The 9,249-nt window shown below is 43.2% G+C and overlaps 1 long non-coding RNA gene across 1 annotated transcript; it reads right to left on the bottom strand.

The window, feature by feature from the left end:
- Positions 1-2,019: 2,019 nt before the first annotated feature.
- On the bottom strand, positions 2,020-6,579 carry LOC137771127 (uncharacterized). The gene is made up of 3 exons (XR_011075331.1): positions 6,376-6,579; positions 4,330-4,565; positions 2,020-2,642 (listed from the first exon to the last, which is right to left on the bottom strand). It is a non-coding gene; the product is annotated as an uncharacterized lncRNA (long non-coding RNA).
- Positions 6,580-9,249: the final 2,670 nt, after the last annotated feature.

The raw sequence follows: 9,249 nt of genomic DNA on the forward strand, positions 1-9,249 counted from the left end.
TTGCGTGGCTGAGTGTTGCTGATCCCCTCCACGCGGGGCTGAGGATTGCCTCGTTTTCTGCCATACTCTAAAAAGCCACACGGATCTATAAAGCTACACCTTCTCCACCCAGCTGGCAGGCCTCCAAGGACACATGTCCCAACAGAGCCAGGAACACTTTTAGCAAACATCTCTGAGGGTCAGCTCCAGGTCACGCTGGAGCCCGCCATCCATCATTCGTTTGCCAGTCCCTGAGAGCCTGCTTATGGGAAGCACTGCTTTGCACATCCTATTGCTGTATAATGTTCAACCCAACTGCAACGAGTTTATTTTGGAGTTATGACAACATCTAGGACCGCTCTACTCATCTGAAGGCATAACTGGAGACTAAAGTCCACCATTCTAAGCTATAAGCCCTGCTCTCTGAAAGCTTACACTCTAACCGGGCAAGAAGACATTAAAACAGAGGAGTCGAGTGAGATGATTGAGAGCAGGCGCCCTGGAAGCATCTGTTTGAGTTCAAATCCTGGCCCTGTCACTTGTTAGCTATGTGACCTTGAGAGGGTGACTTAATTTATGCCTCCGTGTTCTCATCTGCAAAATGGGAAAAATAATGAGGTAAGCACTGCTATCATCCCCATCACACAGAGGAGGAAACCAAGGCTCAGAGAGAATTCCCCGGCTGAGGGTCACACAGAAAGTAAGTAGAGCCCAAGCAGAATTAACTTCATGGCCCTTGCTCCCACCCTCTACCTTCTCCTCTCAGCCTCTCTAATGCTTCTTTCTACCGGGCTCCAGAGTATATCTTCTCCAGGGGGGTGGCATCTGAAACCCAGTTCCATTTCCACCTCTACACACTTCAGCCTGGACAGGGGTGGGAGGTGAGGAGGCCAAAACTCTGGTGACCAAGGTAGGAGGACCACCTCCTTCTCAGAAGTAAATTGTCAGAAGGCTAGGATGCTGGGCAGAATGTCCAGGCTCAGACCACGATAGTCCACACGTTTTCCTTGCTCAAGTGTGCAGGAAATTCCCTTCGTTTTCCTTCCCTCTCTCTCCTTTCCCTGCTGAGGGATCCCCTTTTCCCCTCCCTCTTCCTGCAGAGCTCTGGCTCAAAGTCCCAGGGAGGAACATCCAACACACACCAGGGATGGCTGGAATCTGTGAGTGGTGGAAAGATTTTTGGAACTTGTAGGGTCTTTTAAACTCCTCAAGGGACACCTGACATATTAGAGCACTTGAGAAAATGTCTATCTTTCCACCAGACTCTAAGATTTTGGGTCTTATTTACCTACATGGCGTCTATTACGAAGCCTCACATTGGGCCTTGCCTTGTAAAAAGAATAAGTAAAATATTTACAATTTATTAATAAGGCCTATACATGATCTCATTTAAAACTCCCAACAATGCTATACAGCAGGCATTATTATCCCCCTTTCCAAAAGGGTTAACTGAGGGTCCAAGAGGTAACTTACCCAAGGCCACATAGCTAGAAAGTGACAAAACCCAAATTTGAACTGCAGCCTTTTCAAAGCTCTGTCCTCGATGCTATAGTGTCTCTCACTGCAGGGCTGGGACTAGGATAAGGCAAGCAAAGGGCCAACTCTACCCTTGCACAACCCTGAGAAAAAGCAATCTTTGGATACTTCCAAAGAATTAGAGGGGACTGTGGGATCCCTGGGTCCTAGCCATTGACAAGGTGCAAAGAAGAAACTGTGTAGCAGGCAGAATCTAAGACAACTCTCCAGTGCTACATCTGCTCACATAACACACACTGACACAGTACACCCAGCACATCCTCAAATATGCCCACACACAACAACCCTGCCCAGGACACAAATTTCTAAGAGATAACAACCCAACACTCCTACATATACACCAACACAGCCCAAAAAACGCCTACATGCGCGTATAATACAATTCCTGCACTCACTTAAAGACAGTGGAGGGAGATGGAGAATCAGGAAAAACTCAAGTGGAATGACTCTTTCACAAGCTTTTTATGAACCCACAACCAACAATCGAAGTCTTGATTAACTTGGTTGTATTTATTAAATCATGTTCAATATTTAATAACTTTGAATATGGGTTGAATATTTAATGAGATTGGTTGAGATCTATTTAACGCATAAACGTCAGATGTGCCAATCGCTTTGAATCGAGAGTTGAGTTTGTGAATCGTTCTCAGAGGCTAGTGCTGGAGATCTCTGAATTCTACATTTCATGGGTTTCTTGAACGTATAGGTTATCATCATGAAATTGTTACACTATTTGTTACGATGCTCCACTATTATAGATTATTATACAGTCCCAAGAAATGTGGCATTTAGACACCAAATTTTCTTGCATCCAGGCAAACTCGGATTGGGCCTCTTGTTCTCTTTCCTCCATGTTTACCAGGAAAAGAGACCAAATATGACGCTGTGAAATGCATCTTGTCTCAAGCCCTTAGTCCTTCCACAGGCACGAGATGATCTGGAAGCAATTTATGTGGCATACTTTGCCCAAGACCAATTTGTCCAAGACAGGGAACTCTGCTTTGTGCAATGGAGACAAGCAACATGAATTTCTGATTCTTTTTTATTGCAGTAAAAGGATCGGATGCAAAACGAGGCCTTCTGAGGCATCATGGAGATTCGGGAAAATCCTCGGAGGATTTGAGATTCTGGAAATCAATGAATGAACTTAATATACCCATATGTGCAGATTTTACATAAGTTACAGTTATATCATGGATGCTATCTGGGTAAAAAGTCATTATAAAATGTGGTTTGTTAGGGGCCAAATTTAAATCATTGGAAATAGCTCCTATACCACAGCAGTCTGCAGCCCAGCAGGATATAAACTGCTTACAAAAGGGAGCAAATGCATTCTTCATCAAATAACTCATCTCATCCACACACCCTTGTCATATTCTGATTTGCTTTGATTTGGGGTCCAAAGTAAATATAAATAAATGCTCCCAAAAGAATAGTAATGACAATAAAACCATTTGGTGGAGAGTAAACCTCTGACTCAAGTCAATGTCGGCATATTTCTTCGATACTACAGCATTTTAAAATTTTATTTGCAACAGATAATTGGGGAAACTATACCTCTAAACACATCCCCCCCCTCCCCATCTTCAATAATCTGTCGACCATTACATCCTACCTGGTAGCCGCACCAGTTTACCTGCATGTCCTGAAGTCAATACAGTGTTCTGGGCCCCCTGATTTTATTTCTGCTGTTCTCAGAACCTGAACGCCCTTCCCATCTTCTCTCAAGCATGGCAAACTCCAGTCTCATCCTTTAAAAGTCTGCTCATTGACAAGGCCTTCCTTGGCCCCCTCACCCTACCTGTTTACCTACTTCAATTAGCACTTTTCTCACTGTCATTTGACAGTGGTGAACTAAATGATGAATTCCATAAAGTCATTTCAATATCTCCAGTGTCTTGCACAGTGCCTGGCCATGTTGGATGGATGGATGCATGGATGCCTGGATGGTAAAACTTGGATGGATGCATGGATGGGTGAATGGCTGGTTGAACTTGGAAATAAAGGCGTTTTTTAAAAAATAAATTTATTTATTTATTTAGTTATTTATTATTTTTGGCTGTGTTGTGTCTTTGTTGCTGTGCGCGGGCTTTCTCTAGTTGCAGTGAGCAGGGGCTACTCTTCACTGCGCTGCGCGGGCTTCTCATTGTCGTGGCTTCTCCTGTTTCGGAGCTCGGGCTCTAGGTGCACAGGCTTCAGTAGTTAGGGCACGTGGGCTCAGTAGTTGTGGCTTGCGGGCTCTAGAGCGCAGGCTCAATAGTTGTGGTGCATGGGCTTAGTTGCTCCGCAGCATGTGGGATGTTCCCGGGCCAGGGTTCGAACCCGTGTCCCTTGCATTGGCAGGCAGATTCTTAACCACTGCGCCACCAGGGAAGCCCAGGCACATGGTTTTACTTGTGACATTTTATCCTTTGACTTAAATTGAGCAGGGTGTTGGTATAGGAACCATCTTACTTTCCAGGAAGTTCATAATGCCACTCATTCTTAGGCTGAAGTCAAAGCTCAGAGGGATTAGCCACTCCTTTATTTTACAGATAAAGTCATCACCCTCATGTTTTCATTCAACAAACACTTATGAAGTTCTCACTATGTACCAGGCTCTCCACTCACAGCCTTGAGTCAAAATCCAATTACTGAATCAACCCAAGGGGATTTCTAGGAGTACACAGGGTCCAGGAGCAGCCTCTTTTCTCCAGCAGTGTTGGCAGTCTCCCTGCAGCAACCAAGAGCCTCTGGGGGAAGCAGAAGAATCTCCACCTCAGGAAGGGGTCGGGGATTCCTGCCCAGTGGTAGTTTGATTTGGCAAATCCTTACCTTTTTATGTGCCTCAGGTCCTTTGTGGAAGTAGGTAGGGTATCAACTCAACTCTTCCACGTAAAACAAACCGTCCTCCTCCTCTTCAGCTTCCTCCACCATCACTCCCTGCTCTGCACTGGGTCCTCCAGCAATGCTGAAAGGCCTGTGGCCCCTGTGTCCAGTAGGACACAAGGTCCGCCAGGAAAGGGACTTTGTTTTGTTTGCCACCATATATCCAGCACCTAGAACGACACCTGGAACATAATAGGCCATCAGTGAATGTTGATGGGATGAATTCCTGAACAAGATGTCATACCTTTATCTTTCCTAGTGACACCTCCTCTGTTTGGAATGTCCTTCCATCTTTCTTCAGCCTAACTCTTGTCATCCAGCAAGGCAACTCAGGCATGACCTCCCCTAGGAAGTCTTCCTTGAAGCACCTGGGCTGGATGGAACACCCTTCCTCTGGGTTTCCTGGCACCATGTACATAGGCCTGTCTTATCACTAAACTCAGCATGCTGCATTTATCTGTTATGTGTCTGCTTTCCATACTGGACTTTGAGATCGTGAAGACAGGAACCATATGCTATTCATCTTCATACCCTCAGCTCCGTGGCAAAGTGTCTGAAAGCACTCTATAAAGATTTGTCAGGTTGAACTAAACAACCCCCCACAAGCGGCTGCAGATTGGGTCATACCAAATGTGACTGCTGATTCATTTGGTCATTTGGCAAATACTGATTGAAGGCCTACAATGTGCCAAGCACCATCTAGGTACTGGAGAGCCAGCACTGAGCAAACAGACAAAAATAATGATAATGATAGTGCTCGTCAATTAGGCACAACCCAGATACTTTACCAGGCTAGTTAAGTGGTATGTGGAGTTAATATGAAGCCTGTTTTAAATTTCAGCTTTAACCATAATATTATTTAAGTTTAGGCAGGAAATTCAGGCCCTAATAACTCAATTGTCTCTCTTTCCTGGGCTTCCGTGTCCCCACCCATATAATGAACACATTCTGTAGTCTCCCATGAGATATTCTGATATATGTTTATACAGGGTCCACTGAAATTCCTTGCACATTTTAAAATCTCAATAATTTGCCTGGAAATGATTTGCAAATAGCAGTAAGTATTTCAAGGCCTAGAAGACGCTCCACAGTAACACAAAATGCATTTGTACTTAAGATCCCATGGTAAATAAAAAATTAAAATCCAATCAACTTTCAATTCAGTTGAAATTCAGTTTGCCTTTAAATTCCATTCATGGCTTTCTTTGATCAAACCCACTACCTATGCTACATTTAACAAACTTTTATTGAGTCCTTGTATTGTGTCAGGCACTGTAGTAGGCGCTAAAGAAAACCAAGATTAATAAGACATGATCTTGACATTTATAGAGCTCCCAGTTTAGTGGGAGAGACTGAAACACACCTTACCTTCTGTAACACATGAGATAGAGATATTCTGCAACCCAGGTACACAGGAGCACAGAGGACAAACATATGCATCTTGCCTGGGAAAGTATCTGGGAAGGTTTGGGGGAAGTGGTGAGCCTAAGCCGAGCCTAAATCCATGAGTAGAGTTTGATAAACAGTGAAGAGAATGGAAAGGACAGGCTAGAGAGAGAAGTGACATGGGCACAGTGACGGAAGGCATTCGGCGCAGTCATGAAGGATGCTTGTCGTAGGCAGCTAGAGCAAACGCAACTGCAGGGGAAAGGAGAGAAAAAGGTGGGGAAGGTGAGACAGGATCTGATATTGACCAATAATAAGTTAGAATTTTATTCTGGAGATAATGGAGACTATTATTAAAGCTCAAATGTTTTAAAATTATATGACACCTTTATGTATACATGTTATAAAGACATATATTATATATACGTATAACTGAATCACTTTGCTGTACACCCGAAACTAACACAACATTGTAAATCAACTAGACTTCAACTTAGAAAAAAATTTTAAATTATCATATGATTTTGCTAAAAAAATTACATAAAATATTCTGTCACAAAAAACTGAATAAAGACCAATACCATCTGCCTTTTATGGAATACTTACTGTGTGTCAGGGGGTGCTGTGTTAAGCACCTGATAACCACTGTCACATTTTCTCTTCACAACAACCCTGAGATGTAGGTATCATGATTCCCATTTTACAGAGTGTGGCAATAAAGGTTCTTTTTCTGTTTTTTTTTTAAATACCCTCCTTCTTTCCTACAACATCAATTCTTTTTTTTTTTTTAATTTATTTATTTTTTGGCCATGTTGGGTCTTCGTTGCTGCCCACAGGCTTTCTCTAGTTGCGGTGAGTGCGGGCTACTCTTCGTTGCGGTGCACGGGCTTCTCATTGCGGTGGCTTCTCTTGTTGTGGAGCACGGGTTCTAGGAGCATGGGCTTCAGTAGTTGTGGCACATGGGCTCAGTAGTTGTGGCTCGTGGGCTCTAGAGCACAGGCTCAGTAGTTGTGGAGCACGGGCTTAGTTGCTCCGCGGCATGTGGGATCTTCCCAGACCAGGGCTCGAACCTGTGTTCCCTGCATTGGCAGGCGGATTCTTAACCACTGTGACACCAGGGAAATCCACAATAGAGGTTCTGAATGGTTGAGTCTCCCAGTTAGTCTGTAACAGACCTGGAACTTGAATGCAGACGGATCTGACTTCAAAATCCATGACTTTAACTTCTAGGCTGCAACTTGTACAAACAATTAAAAAATTCAGGAATGAGGTGTTTACATAAAATTCTCTTTTTAGCCTTAGTATATATCAAAAAAATCATAAAATGTTCACACTCTTTAACCCAGCAATGAGATTTCTGGGAACAAATCTTAAAAGAGATCATTAGAAATTCACCCATATATGCATGTACAAAGATGATTATTGCAATGTTATTTATAATGGAGAAAAGTTGGAAGCAACCTAAGTGCCCAGCATTAGGGAAAGGGTTCATTATAAAATGGAGTATTATATAACCAGAAAAATTATGATGGCATAGGATAGAAAATTGTGTATATATAATCTGAACTGTGTAAAGAAAAAATGCACAGCAAAAAACAAAAACAAAAACAAAAACACGGTGGAAGACACATGCCAAAGTGTAATTAGGCAGTGACCCCTATGAGGAGGTTAGGATTTTTTTCCCACATTCCAAATTTTCTACATTTGAGCACCTCATTCTTGAAATCAGGAAAAAATTAAGTTTAAAGAAGTTAAGTTTAAAAAAATCCGTCTTTTTTTTCCCCAACTTATGTCTTTACTGGAGTCTTGTAAGCTGGGTCAGCCTAGGCAGTAGGTGAAATGAGAGATGTCACAGCCAAATTACCTCCCTGCCACTTGATCTCAGGACATGTAGATGTCAAAACATGGACCTAGCTGGTGTCATGGCCATGACATGCAAAGGTCTGAATTCAAATCATTCCATTTACTCAAAGATTCAAAGAAAGCAGAATCACTCATCTTAAAATCAAAAATATAAATTGCAGTGTTCTTGCAATTTGTTTAACACTTCTGTTAACTATTATCGTGTTTGTTCTTTAGCCTGACAGTGTTAATTCTTCAGGGGAGGTGGAGAGAAGGAGGGGAAAACAAATCCAGAACCTTGGGGCCCAACCTTGGGAAACAAACTCTTTGGTTAAGTGCTGAAACTTACCATAAGATTGGTGGGCCCTCTCAGAGGAATTAGAATTAAAGCTAATAACCCAATTTGGAATAATGTAAAGCTCTTTTTAGGGAAGTTTTTGACTCAACTGGGCTCATTATGCATGGGTTTAATGTGTAACAATTTGTTCTTGAAAGATAACATTATTGTTGGCAATAAAGATAGGAAGTGGAAATAAGTTTCAAATATGGAAAGCAGATTTATTTCTTGTTTCATCTGGACTTGTTCCGGGTCTCTGCTTATGAATCACACGGTGCTCCCCACAGTAAGATGCTGTCCATGCCGTTGGTTATGATAAATGGCCTGTAATTGTGAATCTGATATTGGTTTTCAATATTGAATTTATCATTCTGTCCTCTTAACAGATATTAAATACTTTTAAGAATTTATCCATTTGCCTGATCCATCTGTGATTTTTCAGTATGTAAAATTTATGTTTCCTAGTTTTTTGAGATTTTAACGGCCGAAAACATAATTAATAACGCTGAGTAATGGAGCTGACCTCTTTTAAACCTCATTCCCTTCCACTAATCCAGACCATCCAAATTGAATCAAAATGTATTCGATGTAGAGACCCGAAAAGAAAATGGCCCTGGTGGGGTGCCTGATTTGAAATGCGCCTCCAGTGGGCTGGTCATCCTTTCACCTCTTTACCCCCTCCAAGCCCCCCAGAGGGAGCCAAGCAGAGGCTGCCTGCACCTTTGCTCTCTCCTCCTTCTCCTTCCACTAGATGAGCCAACTCAGGCAGCCCTCCTCTCCCTCAGCTGCCTCAGTTTCTTCAGCGCGGGATGATTGATGAGGATAATAATGCAGCTTGTCTGGCTCCCTCGTGGAGAACATTTTGTGAATTAATGGAAGCGTTCAGGCTGTGCACTTGAGGACAGCTCCATGGCTGCCCTGGAACTGCCATCAAGCTTGGCTGGGAAGGATTGCTGCCCTTCGCTGAGGGGAAAATGTGAAGGACGGCTGAAAGAAATCAGCCTGGGGGAAACAAGGCTGTGTGGAATACCAGCAATAATGCAGGACTTACCCTGACCCCTGGTTCTGTGCGTTTAAGGACACCCCTGCATGTTGCCACCAGAACAGCATGAAGCTAGCCCAGGGCCTGTGCCTTTGCTGGGTTTTGTTATTGCTGGGTTTTGTAGCCTACAAGACTACCTCTCATGGTTCCTGTAGTGTCTGCTGTGTTCGGTGGACACTTAGAGACACAAAGGCCTACAGATCTGAGCTCCTGAGGTCAGGGAACATGTTGGCCACCAGTCTTGGGGGACCCTCAGCCA

This window comes from Eschrichtius robustus, chromosome 1 (assembly GCF_028021215.1).
Source record: "Eschrichtius robustus isolate mEscRob2 chromosome 1, mEscRob2.pri, whole genome shotgun sequence".
NCBI classification, from domain to species: Eukaryota; Metazoa; Chordata; class Mammalia; order Artiodactyla; family Eschrichtiidae; genus Eschrichtius; species Eschrichtius robustus.